At 44.7% G+C, this 16,183-nt stretch overlaps 1 protein-coding gene across 4 annotated transcripts in view; it reads right to left on the bottom strand.

Annotated features, from left to right (window-relative positions):
- Positions 1-16,183, bottom strand: part of LOC129860989 (IQ motif and SEC7 domain-containing protein 1-like) — a 261,820-nt gene that overhangs the window by 72,572 nt on the left and 173,065 nt on the right. The window lies entirely within an intron of this gene.

The raw sequence follows: 16,183 nt of genomic DNA, 5'->3' as shown, positions 1-16,183 counted from the left end.
CTCAGCCCTTAAATAATTCACAGTGGAATTTGCGTAATCTCCTTGTGTAATGGGGCGTAACAGTTAGCTATGACAGAGGGAAGTCTGTGGGTTCTCTATCACTTACTACAACAACAAAAAACAAAGCAACTGTATAAGTTGGAGACCGGAGAGATATGAAGGTGACTTGGTTTGGACACATTTTCAGCTGGGGATTGAGGCTCCTGTCCTCTGTTATAAAATGATCTAAACAACAGATGGAGCCAGTGCACAGCAATTTAGTACCAAAACCATTCTGTGAGTGAGTGAGTCAGTCTGCACTAAATGAGGGAGAATGTCAGAGAGAAAGAGAGAGGATTGAGAAAATATATAGTGTGTTTGGGGAGAAGCAGGAGTGGGAGGACAAATAATATTATCTCTGTCTCTGTCAGGGGAGCTAATTTGTGGCGGAGTATGAAGACGACAGTAACAGTACTGTATAAAGAGAATGGGTTTGTTCTCTAAGTCCAATACCAAGACAGGAGAATGGGAGGCAGCAATGACAAGATGCTGATGTTTCTGAGCCAATTACAGTCTCAGAAACAGTTGTTAAAGAGCTTTCTTCAGTGCAATTTTGATGGCTGAAAGCAATGATGGAGTAGTCACCACTATTCTTAACTCCCATGACAGAAAGGTCCATAACACAGCAGTTCTCTCTGGAATGCTCTGTTCTTGAGAGAAGATAACTACACAGTAGACATTTGGAAAAGCACCATTGCGAAAACACTCTGAATGTTCACATAAAAAAATGTTTCAATAAAAAAACAAGAAGCCTGGCTGTATCGAGAGTGCCTTGTTGAAATTGTGATGAACTGTCATAATTGAGAAAAGCCCTTCCGCAGTGAGGACAGAAGGAAGACATGCTAGGAGAGAGTGAGCGTGTCTCTGGGGATGTTACCACCAAACACTGATGGAACTGCACATGGTTGTCACAGTAACAGAAAAGGCTGACAGAATAACTACTTTGTAATTGTCAGAGGACTGAATGCCCTAGAAGGATAAACAGTACACTTTAATGATTATTTACACATAACAGACGCAACATTATAATTTCTCACAGAGGCAGGTACTAATTTAAAGATGTGGGAAACCATCCAAGTAGACCATAGGCCTACATGAAACCATGCTAGTCAACTGCTTGTACTCAGCAGTGTGGGAGGGTGGATGTCCAAAATACTAAATAACATTACTTGTGTAGTTTGACGAAGTATTCCAGTATGCTACATCAATTGGCAGAGATGCAAACTGCTGAGGGCCCAAAAAGGTGACACTTTTTTTTTGTTGCACTGAAACATGCAAAAAAAAAAACTGCGAGGGGGAAATGCAGGTTTTAACTAATTAAACAACAACGAATATGATCTACATGATGAGTCTCTGTGTGTAAAATAAAAAGTGGTTTATGTGAACCTAACTCACAGCTAAAAAAATATAAAGAAAGCAATCCAATGTGATTTGTTGCCTAGACTTTACTGCAAATGACACTTTTGAGAACAAATATTGCAGTTAGCCATGACAGCCTTTATTATAGAACGCTTGTGACCAAACACACATCTAAATATTGCACTTGTGTAAAAAACATCTTAAAGTAGAAATAGAATGAAACAAACGGCATTCTATGTTTGCTGTATTATAGTGGTCACTGTAGTAGACATCGATCAAGCGTACAAGGCTACATGTGTGCAAAAATAGCGTTCACTGAGTAAAGCATTTTATAATCCCCCCCAACACTCACACACAAGTGTTACTGTCAAGTTCAAGACAACAAAAGCAATATCTTTGGGCTACACTGCACATTATTACATTGTACACTTTCTGCCTGTGGACATCTGTTCTACAATGTGCCAGCAGAGCATGATACCCTTTGTTGGCATAACTGATCTCTTTCAGGCAGAGAATACACCTGGCATACCCCTTTTTATCCACTGTATTAAAAAAGTGAGAAAGAGGTAAAGTGTGTGGTGTTCCCTTCACCTCTATAGTGGCATCCAGTTTAAGCCAGACCCAGACCCAGACCCAGCTCCACTTAACTGTTTAACAAGCAATGCCTCATTTTCACATAATTCTCTCACTCTAAAAATTAACCACATACTGTAGAGGGAAAACAGTTAACAGATAGTGGTTAGTTCGTTAGCTAGTTAACATTTTACACAGATTGCCAGGGTCCAGTAAGCAACTAACGCGTTATAACTTGAGCTAATTTTCATAAACTCAATCATTTGATCAGATAAATTGGTTAATGTGGCTCAACATTTCTCTGGCTAGCTAACGGAAAATTAGATCCAGCTGGCACGATTCTTAACAATGCTAACAATTCTTGTTCCACCACACTTTCTCCCTCACCTCAAACTTTCCAAATGCCAGTTGTTTTTCGGTTACAGCTCATGAAATACGCTTTATCACCTTCTCACCCTTAACCCCCGTGGTCAGGCTTCCACCTAATGTTATCTATTCGTTATCGTTCAGGGGACGCGTTGCTGTAACTGGCAAGCTGCCTTTCCTCTCTCCGCTGTCTTTCCAGAGCGTGCGCTGATGCTGTAACTAGCAAGTTGGTTGTCTCTTTTCTCTTCAGTCACGTGCTGCGCTGCATTCTGTTATGTGAACGATTGGCTGAACCTTGGATACAGCCAGTATCGCTCCAAACGAGCATCACTCGTTCGCTTACGACAGCTAGTAGTCCTCCACCCCCCCCAATGGAATTGACTAAATCTATGAATGTGTTGTAATAATGCGATCCATTCCATTCTGAGAGCTGGACTTCCAACACTGAAAGGCCTGTACATTTATCAGCACAGGATCAATCATCTGCCTGCTCGGAAGAATCTTGGCCAATAAATTAGTAATGTTTCAGCTTTAAACTAAGGCCATGGGTTATGTATTTACCACGTAGACTCCTGTACAGTCTCTCATATAGACACAGAACTGAAAGAACTCCGGGGCTTGTCAAGATATTGTACAGTATTTCTCTCACTTTATTTCTCTCTCTCTCTTCCCTACGTCTCTCTGTGTGTGTGTGTGGAATATAAACCATACGGTGCAGAGAGTGTGTGTGTGTGTGTTTGGAATATAAACCATACGTTGCAGAGAGAGTGTGTGTGTGTGTGTGTGGAATATAAACCATACGGTGCAGAGAGAGTGTGTGTGTGTGTGTGTGTGTGTGTGTGTGTGTGTGTGTGTGTGTGTGTGTGTGTGTGTGTGTGTGTGTGTGTGTGTGTCTGTGTGGAATATAAACCATACGGTGCAGAGAGAGTGTGTGTGTGTGTGTGTGTGTGTGTGTGTGTGTGTGTGTGTGTGTGTGTGTGGAATATAAACCATACGGTGCAGAGAGAGTGTGTGTGTGTGTGTGTGTGGAATATAAACCATACGGTGCAGAGAGAGAGTGTGTGTGTGTGTGTGTGTGTGTGTGGAATATAAACCATACGGTGCAGAGAGAGTGTGTGTGTGTGTGTGTGTGTGTGTGTGTGTGTGTCGAATATAAACCACACGGTGCAGAGAGAGTGTGTGTGTGTGTGGAATATAAACCACACGGTGCAGAGAGAGTGTGTGTGTGTGGAATATAAACCATACAGTGCAGAAAGAGTGTGTGTGTGTGTGTGTGTGTGTGTGTCTGTGTGGAATATAAACCATACGGTGCAGAAAGAGTGTGTGTGTGTGTGTGTGTGTGTGTGTGTGTGTGTGTGTGTGTGTGTGTGTGTGTGTGTGTGTGTGTGTGTGTGTGGAATATAAACCATATGGTGCAGAGTGTGTGTGTATATGAGAGCTGCAGTGCAGCAACATGAGCTCATCACTCCTCTTCTCCTCTCGTCCCCACCCCACCCCTTCACTCCTCTCTCACCATTACATAAGTTAGTGCAGCACGCTCCCCTCAGGCACCCAAAGAAATGAGATGCAAAGGAATGTCATCAAAAGTAAGAGGGTTTGGGACAAAAGCAGTCACAGCTACATAGCCCATACACACTGATCATATAAAATGGAAGTATATACCAGAGTCAAGGGACTCTGCATTTCAGTGTATTCTGCTCACAAACACTAGAATACAGTGCTGCAACAGAAAGTGAAAGAACTGGGATCGTGTGAAAGAGAGTAGCTTCACTGCCATAGCAAAAACACAATGTAGTGTACCTACCAGATGATCTAAACCCTATACATGTATCAGGACTCAGGAGTCTGTACGTCATTAACATGTACATTTAGTCATTTAGCAGACACTTATCCACAGCGACTTAAGTGCCTTGCTCAAGGACACATCGACAGAATGTTCACCTAGTCGGCTCGGGGATTCGAATCAGCAACCTTTCGGTTACTGGCCCAACGCTCTTAACCGCTAGTGCAGTGTTTCTCAATTCCACTCCTCCAGGACCCCCAACAGCACACATTTTTGTTGTAGCCCCAGACAAACTCACTTGATTCAACTCAATGAGGGCTTGATGATTAGTTGACAAGTTAAATCAGGTGTGCTTGTCCGGGACTACAACTAAAATGTGTGCTGTTGGGGGTCCTGGAGGACTGGAGTTGGGAAACACTGCGGTAGGCTACCTGCCGCTATGAGCTTCACAAGTAATAAACCAGACTGCCAACAGACTCATTTGCATTTCAAAGCTGCAGGTTGAAGTGTAAATGTTCAGTAGCAGAAATGCGGCATAACTCTGAAATGAATAGATATTACAACATTAAGTACATCAACCACTAATGTCTAACTTGGTCTCACAAACAACACGGTAATGGAAGGTGGTATATTACTGTTATATTATCCTTGGTCTTAGACCTTGGAACTCTTTCAAAAGGAGTTGGAATGTCTTGTGTATGTCAGTTAATTCAAGGTCATTATTTGCAACATTGTTAGAGAGGAAGGTAGGCCTTAATGTTTCATCTGTCTGTATTTCACATATGCTTCCTGTGTCACAGAATAACCTCAAAACTGGATCACAATACATGTCCAACTGCAGTACACACTGATCACTCTAAGATGTCACGTTGAGCAATCACAGAAAGGGCTTGATGTATTCAGAGTTCACGGTGCAGTCTCCCCTCTGGGAGTAACACAAGTTTAAATTATTCAGAAGTGGACACTTTCAATCCAACATTCAATAGATCTGAAGAAGTGTACACACAGAGAGCTTAAGATGCTGTTGGTGGAAAATACTGAGGTCAATTCTACTGGAATAATCCCCTAGGTCTGTGTTATCAACATCCCACCAAAGAAAATACAACCGGAGTTCTATAATGCTATAATACTCAACAGTAGAGGGAGTTACAGTAGTCACGCGAAGGATACAGACGAATACTGTATAATTCTCGATTGGATACGCTCACTTGGGTGCAAAAATCAATCATGAACACAGGTGTGAGGAAACATGCTGAATCAACTGTAAAGTTGTGAATTCGGGCCTGACGCAATTGGTTGTGCGTGTGTGCATGTGTGTGTGTGTATACATTTGTATGCGTGTGTGTGTGTGTGTGTGTATACATGTGTATGTGTGAGTGCGTGTGTGTGTGCGTATACATTTGTATGTGTGAGTGCGTGTGTGTGTGCGTATACATTTGTATGTGTGAGTGCGTGTGTGTGTGTATACATTTGTATGTGTGAGTGCGTGTGTGTGTGTGTGTGTGTGTATGTGTGAGTGCGTGTGTGTGTGTGTGTATACATGTGTATGTGTGAGTGCGTGTGTGTGTATACATTTGTATGTGTGAGTGCGTGTGTGTGTGTGTGTGTGTGTGTATACATTTGTATGTGTGAGTGCGTGTGCGTGTGTGTGTGTGTGTGTGTGTGTGTGTGTGTGTGTGTGTGTGTGTGTGTGTGTATGTGTGAGTGCGTGTGTGTGTGTGTGTGTGTGTGTGTGTGTATAAATTTGTATGTGTGAGTGCGTGTGCGTGTGTGTGTGTGTGTGTGTGTGTGTGTGTGTGTATGTGTGAGTGCGTGTGTGTGTGTGTGTATACATGTGTATGTGTGAGTGCGTGTGTGTGTATACATTTGTATGTGTGAGTGCGTGTGTGTGTGTGTGTGTGTGTATACATTTGTATGTGTGAGTGCGTGTGCGTGTGTGTGTGTGTGTGTATGTGTGAGTGCGTGTGTGTGTGTGTGTGTGTGTGTGTGTGTGTGTGTGTTTTGAACTTATATTGGAAGGAGGCACTACTATCAAAATGATCAATCCAAACAAAGCATTTAAAATTGTTCAATAGTGTTAGCTGGAAAACAGACACACTTCAAATGGCAACAACTGCGTGTATAAGCTGTTCCATACCACAACTTTAACTCACCACAGTGGAACTACACGTCCAACTGGCTGGTTGCAGCTTTTCCATTACACACATCGGTCTCCTCTCTGCCCAGAAAAGATCTCTCGTCATAAAGTGTGTACCAACACAGGCAGCCAACGCTCTATGTCTCTCCTCTCTCGGTCCTGATGTAGGTCAAGACACTGCTGTTTGTCAAGGTGTCCAGATTAAGTCAGAACAGCTTCAGACCAGGTCCACATGCTGTACTGTAGCCTACTTCCCATGGGGCTGGGCTGGTCTGTTTGTTCTTCCTGGAGTCAGCTGCCGATTATGAGGCAGGGTTGCGTCACCGTTCGCCTCACAACAACCCCAGTTTCAGCATATTCCACCACATTGTCGATACAGTGGAAGATACAGACATTGGCATGGACACATTGATAGACACAGAGATTGAGGAAGTGTGTGAATCCAGAAGCCTCTAGTTTCCTTTACTATTCAGATGATACCCAACAGTGAGGTTAGCAGGATCCCTGTTGTTCCCCCTGGATTGGAGACGAGGTGCAGAAGCGTTCAGGGGACCAGACACACACACAGACAGTAAATAAATAATGGTTGCTGTGCTTTGCTCCACTCGCTGCCATGGAACTATGGTCAGATCAGGTTGCCAGTCTTCTACTGTGTCATTATAACCTCTTTCGCTGTCATAAAGACCAATGTATTGAACAACTCCCTCAAAATCCTCACTTTAACACTGACCAGAATCAAATCAGACAGTCTAGCTGGCCATTCTTGCAAAACAACCTTCTGTTCCCGCCAGAGACAAACTTCACATGAACGAAACACATGTGAAAGCTTGACTGTCTCCGAGATGTTATCTGAAGAGACACCTCTAAGTCAGAGGAAGTTGGAGAAACGTACATGTTGAGAAAACAATGAGACAGCAGGTCAAAAGGAATGTGTTTCAGAGGCACAGTGTGTTCTGACGGGACAGGAATGTTCTCCTGGGTCAGTACATGCCTTGTGAGAGAGAGATAACCGTTTCTTTAAGTCAGCCCAACAGGGTTCAGAAACTGGATATGACTCAGCAAAACACAGAAAGGTGCATAGAAGGGCAGAAGTAAACCGAACAAGCCAATCACACAAGACCAGCCTTTTAAAAATAACATAGAAAATTGTTTCATTTTGACACAGATAATGTTTATCTAACACTTTGTTCTGGGAACATATGGGTTCATTCAGGAAGAGATTTGCATCTTTTAAGAAAATGTCCTCTGTATTCCATTGTACTCCAGAGGACTGACCTGAGCATTGCCTCAAAGCTTTTATATATCTTAATTTTCCAAATTATTGTGTTGGGTGTGTACTGTAAAATCTAGGAAACTTTGCATCACTGCCGCTCCTACCGTATGTGTGGATTTAGCCTAACACTGATGACGAAGATGATGATATGTTTCCAGAGTGTTAAACATCTAACATGTCTCCAGGAAACTACTTTTATAGTGTTTTTAAATCTTTTATAAACTGGTAAAATATTTTCTAGGCATTTCCTATTGAAATAGATGAGACATGAGGAGCAGACTCTGGGGCTTCTTGCTGTCTGGGAACAGTCATGTCAGATGATCTCCTACCTTATTGTTCGGCTTGAAATGCAGTACTTCCACATCACAATCCACGCGGCAGTGACCTCACTGCAGACACCAGACACGCAGGGAAAACATGTGCAGCATGGCACACGCAGGAAGGAAGTTTCAAAATGTCCCAAATGCACCAAACTGTGGCAATTCCTCCTATAGCAGCCAGTGGAGAGACACCCTGTTCTAGAGCACAAATGACAGCCCACATCCTTCACTGTCCAAAGAAAAACACTGAAAAAATTTTCCTCCAGCTCCAGTGTTCTCAGCTGTGCCGTTCAGAAGTTCCCTGTCCCAGTTTATCCTGCCTGCGTCCACACTCAGAAAGATGCTAGACTAGCAAGTTATCCTGATGACCAAGAAAGGTAAAGGCTCAGTTCAGTATGTCTAGGCTCCTCGTAACAAAGGTTCTCCACCCATACTGTTCACTACTACACCACTCCTCCCTCTCTACACCCATACTGTTCACTACTACACCACTCCTCCCTCTCCACCCATACTGTTCACTACTACACCACTCCTCCCTCTCCACCCATACTGTTCACTACTACACCACTCCTCCCTCTCCACCCATACTGTTCACTACTACACCACTTCTCCCTCTCCACCCATACTGTTCACTACTACACCACTCCTCCCTCTCTCCACCCATACTGTTCACTACTACACCACTCCTCCCTCTCTCCACCCATACTGTTCACTACTACACCACTCCTCCCTCTCCACCCATACTGTTCACTACTACACCACTCATTCCTCTCTCCACCCATACTGTTCACTACTACACCACTCATTCCTCTCCACCCATACTGTTCACTACTACACCACTCCTCCCTCTCTACACCCATACTGTTCACTACTACACCACCCTTCCCTCTCCACCCATACTGTTCACTACTACACCACTCCTCCCTCTCCACCCATACTGTTCACTACGACACCACTCCTCCATCTCCACCCATACTGTTCACTACTACACCACTCCTCCCTCTCCACCCATACTGTTCACTACTACACCACTCCTCCCTCTCTACACCCATACTGTTCACTACTACACCACTCCTCCCTCTCCACCCATACTGTTCACTACTACACCACTCCTCCCTCTCTCCACCCATACTGTTCACTACTACACCACTCCTCCCTCTCTCCACCCATACTGTTCACTACTACACCACTCCTCCCTCTCTCCACCCATACTGTTCACTACTACACCACTCCTCCCTCTCTCCACCCATACTGTTCACTACTACACCACTCCTCCCTCTCTCCACCCATACTGTTCACTACTACACCACTCCTCCCTCTCTCCACCCATACTGTTCACTACTACACCACTCCTCCCTCTCTCCACCCATACTGTTCACTACTACACCACTCCCCCCTCTCTACACCCATACTGTTCACTACGACACCACTCCTCCCTCTCCACCCATACTGTTCACTACTACACCACTCCTCCATCTCCACCCATACTGTTCACTACTACACCACTCATTCCTCTCCACCCATACTGTTCACTACTACACCACTCCTCCCTCTCTACACCCATACTGTTCACTACTACACCACTCCTCCCTCTCCACCCATACTGTTCACTACTACACCACTCCCCCCTCTCTACACCCATACTGTTCACTACGACACCACTCCTCCCTCTCCACCCATACTGTTCACTACTACACCACTCCTCCATCTCCACCCATACTGTTCACTACTACACCACCCCTCCCTCTCCACCCATACTGTTCACTACGACACCACCCCTCCCTCTCTCCACCCATACTGTTCACTGCGACACCACCCCTCCCTCTCCACCCATACTGTTCACTACTACACCACTCCTCCCTCTCTCCACCCATACTGTTCACTACGACACCACTCCTCCCTCTCTCCACCCATACTGTTCACTACTACACCACTCCTCCCTTTCTCCACCCATACTGTTCACTACTACACCACTCCTCCCTCTCTCCACCCATACTGTTCACTACTACACCACTCCTCCCTCTCTCCACCCATACTGTTCACTACTACACCACTCCTCCCTCTCTCCACCCATACTGTTCACTACTACACCACTCCTCCCTCTCCACCCATACTGTTCACTACTACACCACTCATTCCTCTCTCCACCCATACTGTTCACTACTACACCACTCATTCCTCTCCACCCATACTGTTCACTACTACACCACTCCTCCCTCTCTACACCCATACTGTTCACTACTACACCACCCCTCCCTCTCCACCCATACTGTTCACTACTACACCACTCCTCCCTCTCCACCCATACTGTTCACTACGACACCACTCCTCCATCTCCACCCATACTGTTCACTACTACACCACTCATTCCTCTCCACCCATACTGTTCACTACTACACCACTCCTCCCTCTCTACACCCATACTGTTCACTACTACACCACTCCTCCCTCTCCACCCATACTGTTCACTACTACACCACTCCCCCCTCTCTACACCCATACTGTTCACTACGACACCACTCCTCCCTCTCCACCCATACTGTTCACTACTACACCACTCCTCCATCTCCACCCATACTGTTCACTACTACACCACCCCTCCCTCTCCACCCATACTGTTCACTACTACACCACTCCTCCCTCTCTACACCCATACTGTTCACTACTACACCACTCCTCCCTCTCTACACCCATACTGTTCACTACTACACCACTCCTCCCTCTCTCCACCCATACTGTTCACTACTACACCACTCCTCCCTCTCTCCACCCATACTGTTCACTACTACACCACTCCTCCCTCTCTCCACCCATACTGTTCACTACTACACCACTCCCCCCTCTCTCCACCCATACTGTTCACTACGACACCACCCCTCCCTCTCTCCACCCATACTGTTCACTACGACACCACCCCTCCCTCTCTCCACCCATACTGTTCACTACTACACCACTCCTCCCTCTCTCCACCCATACTGTTCACTACTACACCACTCCTCCCTCTCTCCACCCATACTGTTCACTACTACACCACTCCCCCCTCTCTCCACCCATACTGTTCACTACTACACCACCCCTCCCTCTCTCCACCCATACTGTTCACTACTACACCACTCCTCCCTCTCTTCACCCATACTGTTCACTACTACACCACTCCTCCCTCTCCACCCACACTGTTCACTACTACACCACTCCTCCCTCTCTCCACCCATACTGTTCACTACGACACCACCCCTCCCTCTCTCCACCTATACTGTTCACTACTACACCACTCCTCCCTCTCTCCACCCATACTGTTCACTACTACACCACTCCTCCCTCTCCACCCATACTGTTCACTACTACACCACTCCTCCCTCTCCACCCATACTGTTCACTACTACACCACTCCTCCCTCTCTTCACCCATACTGTTCACTACTACACCACCCCTCCCTCTCTACACCCAACCTGTTCACTACTACACCACTCCTCCCTCTCCACCCATACTGTTCACTACTACACCACTCCTCCCTCTCTACACCCATACTGTTCACTACTACACCACCCCTCCCTCTCTTCTTGCTTTCTTGAGGACAACCCTTATTTTTGTTTCCTTACAACGCACCCTAACCCATCTGGCTGGGACTGCCTATGATCCCCACTGGTGGTGCCTCTGCTGTGCTGTGTGTTGTGTGTGTGTGTGTGTACGCGTGTGCCTAGTACCTGGGCCCATGTCCAAAAATGACAGAGCTCTCAATAGGAAGGCCAAGCAGGGGGAGGGTTAGCCCCAGTTCAGCAGCTGGGAGAGGCTGTTTTCAGTTACTACACCGGCCTTGCTTCAACAACTTAGCTAAAGTCTTGGAAAAGAATCTGACCATGTTACTGTAAACTCTCTGCTGCTGTTTCCAGTCACAACTCATAATGACTACACTATTCCAGTGACTGAGGAATCAGGAACATAATGACGTATTTTTGATCAGGCATAAATAACAGGTTTTCATAATGGAAGAGACTACAGTGTCACACACACGCACACGCACACACACACACGAGACAGAGAGAGGAGAGCGAGAGAGAGAGAGAGAGAGAGAGAGAGAGAGGTGGAAGCATCTCTATTAATATAGTTTTTCAGGGTCCAGCACTGAATGTTTGCAAATAAACAATGAGGAAAAATAGGAAGAGAGAAAGGTCTTTCTTAGTATGAATTTAGAGGCCCCTCCTCTCCCTCCCTCCATATCTCTAATGCAATCCCAAAGGGTATAAGAGCTACTGTACAGTCCCCCTGCCTTTCTGTATCGGTATACCCTCTTCATTTCTCTATTCCTCTCTCATCACCTATTCTTTTCACTTTCCCATTTCAAGATGTCCCTTCCACATTCTCTGTAGTGTCTGTATTCAGCTCTTTCAAGCTCTGTCATGGATGGAAGATAATGAAGCAGCACATAGAATGTCTCCCATTGCACCATAATGGACTGAGATATTAAACTAAGAGGAAATACAAGGAAGAGGAATAAGAAGAATTGCTATTCAGTATTCCAATTAGCAATGTTTAGCAAATGTCAACACAATGTTTAGCAAATGTCAACACAATGTTTAGCATGTGTCAATACCAGAAGAAACTTGACTGACTCAACACCCATCCATCCAGTCTGACGACTGTACCTACAGCTGATGAGAATTCCCAGCAATACAAAGTGACAGGAGGCACTGTTTTCAGGGTAAAATAACTGCTATGCAATGAATTATGGAAATGTCCTCATCCTATGAATACTAATGACCACAGTGTGTATGTGCATGTGTGTGTGTGTGAGAATACATTAGGATAGATGTGACAGTGTGACAGGTGCTTCTGAGGGTTCCACAGACTCTGGATCAGTCTACCATGTCTCCAAACGCAGCTCAGTTCTAATTTAGACATCAAACTCAGGCCTGATGCGGTCGGCAACATCAAACCAACTATATGGGTTATGCATGAGCAAAACTCCACATGTAGGCTACGCCTGTGATGTATATCAATATGAAATGTTACTTTAACAGTGGGGAAGTTGCAGAAGGTGAGAGTTATTAGATAAGTTAATAAATTGATTATTATAGTTTCGATTATCACCAGCAAGTACAGATGCTTTATGGTTATGTAGAACATAAAACCCTTTCTAATTGCTCTTGAAGCTTCAAAATGCAGTATACCTCAAAATGCATGATATTAGTGTGGGCCTCTTACAACACATCTCTGCGTTTCCTGCATGAAGTGGGATCAGGAAAGCATAAACCAACACAATCCCATAGGTGTGTTCATTCCGCCCTTGGTTGTTCTCCTTCAGTGTAGATAATGTCTATTCTGTGGGAGTCAGCTAAACATTCGTATTCTCAACAGCATAGTGGAATCACAGCAGCTGTACTAGAATATAGAACGTCCGCTATCCGCTCGTGACAGGCCGTCAGAGACATGAGGAGTATTTTATAGTCCCTGTAGAGGGGATAGGGGAGGATGAATTGGAGTATGCTTCATAAGAAGTGTGCACGGCTCCACCTTCCTATCGCGTAAACTACCTACTGTATGTACAGTGCTGTATATCAAACGCTGAGAGGAAACCCTCTGACTAGATTCAGTAAGATGACCTGCCCTGCACTTACTTAAAGCCATTTGAAGATTATTACCCACTCCATGTTTCTGCCACTAAGCTGATAACACTGACCTGTGATACAATCATCCATCATTAAATCTAATCTTATAGCTAACACTCCAAGGAGACTGCACGGCAACATGAATAAATCCCTTCCCTGTAACGAGTAGGCTCATAAAGACAGATTCACTACCTGTAACGTGTAGGCTCATAAAGACAGATTCACTACCTGTAACGTGTAGGCTCATAAAGACAGATTCACTACCTGTAGCGTGTAGGCTCATAAAGACAGATTCACTACCTGTAACGTGTAGGCTCATAAAGACAGATTCACTACCTGTAACGTGTAGGCTCATAAAGACAGATTCGCTACCTGTAACGTGTAGGCTCATAAAGACAGATTCGCTACCTGTAACGTGTAGGCTCATAAAGACAGATTCGCTACCTGTAACGTGTAGGCTCATAAAGACAGATTCACTACCTGTAACGTGTAGGCTCATAAAGACAGATTCACTACCTGTAACGTGTAGGCTCATAAAGACAGATTCACTACCTGTAACGTGTAGGCTCATAAAGACAGATTCACTACCTGTAACGCGTAGGCTCATAAAGACAGATTCACTACCTGTAACGCGTAGGCTCATAAAGACAGATTCACTACCTGTAACGCGTAGGCTCATAAAGACAGATTCACTACCTGTAACGCGTAGGCTCATAAAGACAGATTCACTACCTGTAACGTGTAGGCTCATAAAGACAGATTCACTACCTGTAACGTGTAGGCTCATAAAGACAGATTCACTACCTGTAACGTGTAGGCTCATAAAGACAGATTCACTACCTGTAACGTGTAGGCTCATAAAGACAGATTCACTACCTGTAACGTGTAGGCTCATAAACACAGATTCACTACCTGTAACGTGTAGGCTCATAAACACAGATTCACTACCTGTAACGTGTAGGCTCATAAACACAGATTCACTACCTGTAACGTGTAGGCTCACAAAGACAGATTCACTACCTGTAACGTGTAGGCTCATAAAGACAGATTCACTACCTGTAACGTGTAGGCTCATAAAGACAGATTCACTACCTGTAACGTGTAGGCTCATAAAGACAGATTCACTACCTGTAACGTGTAGGCTCATAAAGACAGATTCACTACCTGTAACGTGTAGGCTCATAAAGACAGATTCACTACCTGTAACGTGTAGGCTCATAAAGACAGATTCACTACCTGTAACGTGTAGGCTCATAAAGACAGATTCACTACCTGTAACGCGTAGGCTCATAAAGACAGATTCACTACCTGTAACGCGTAGGCTCATAAAGACAGATTCACTACCTGTAACGTGTAGGCTCATAAAGACAGATTCACTACCTGTAACGTGTAGGCTCATAAAGACAGATTCACTACCTGTAACGCGTAGGCTCATAAAGACAGATTCACTACCTGTAACGCGTAGGCTCATAAAGACAGATTCACTACCTGTAACGCGTAGGCTCATAAAGACAGATTCACTACCTGTAACGCGTAGGCTCATAAAGACAGATTCACTACCTGTAACGTGTAGGCTCATAAAGACAGATTCACTACCTGTAACGTGTAGGCTCATAAAGACAGATTCACTACCTGTAACGTGTAGGCTCATAAAGACAGATTCACTACCTGTAACGTGTAGGCTCATAAAGACAGATTCACTACCTGTAACGTGTAGGCTCATAAACACAGATTCACTACCTGTAACGTGTAGGCTCATAAACACAGATTCACTACCTGTAACGTGTAGGCTCATAAACACAGATTCACTACCTGTAACGTGTAGGCTCACAAAGACAGATTCACTACCTGTAACGTGTAGGCTCATAAAGACAGATTCACTACCTGTAACGTGTAGGCTCATAAAGACAGATTCACTACCTGTAACGTGTAGGCTCATAAAGACAGATTCACTACCTGTAACGTGTAGGCTCATAAAGACAGATTCACTACCTGTAACGTGTAGGCTCATAAAGACAGATTCACTACCTGTAACGCGTAGGCTCATAAAGACAGATTCACTACCTGTAACGCGTAGGCTCATAAAGACAGATTCACTACCTGTAACGTGTAGGCTCATAAAGACAGATTCACTACCTGTAACGTGTAGGCTCATAAAGACAGATTCACTACCTGTAACGTGTAGGCTCATAAAGACAGATTCACTACCTGTAGCGTGTAGGCTCATAAAGACAGATTCACTTCCTGTAACGTGTAGGCTCATAAACACAGATTCACTACCTGTAACGTGTAGGCTCATAAAGACAGATTCACTACCTGTAACGCGTAGGCTCATAAACACAGATTCACTACCTGTAATGTGTAGGCTCATAAACACAGATTCACTACCTGTAATGTGTAGGCTCATAAACACAGATTCACTACCTGTAATGTGTAGGCTCATAAACACAGATTCACTACCTGTAACGCGTAGGCTCATAAAGACAGATTCACTACCTGTAACGCGTAGGCTCATAAACACAGATTCACTACCTGCTCTGATGGGAGCAGTAGACTCAACCCTGCATAGATCCTGCACTAGGTGAAAGGTGAACACCACGATGGATGAGTGGATGTAGAGTCCAGTCACCCTTCCTCTTCTCACTTCCTAAGCACTTATCAGCTCCAATCCCATTACAGTAGACAACATTAAGTAGACAAGCATTACCAAGAGACCAAGTGACCCAA

The sequence above is a fragment of the Salvelinus fontinalis genome, chromosome 8 (assembly GCF_029448725.1).
Source record: "Salvelinus fontinalis isolate EN_2023a chromosome 8, ASM2944872v1, whole genome shotgun sequence".
Classification (NCBI taxonomy): domain Eukaryota; kingdom Metazoa; phylum Chordata; class Actinopteri; order Salmoniformes; family Salmonidae; genus Salvelinus; species Salvelinus fontinalis.
The sequence above is the reverse complement of the archived record's forward strand: the minus strand, read 5'-3'. Positions and strand labels throughout refer to the sequence as shown.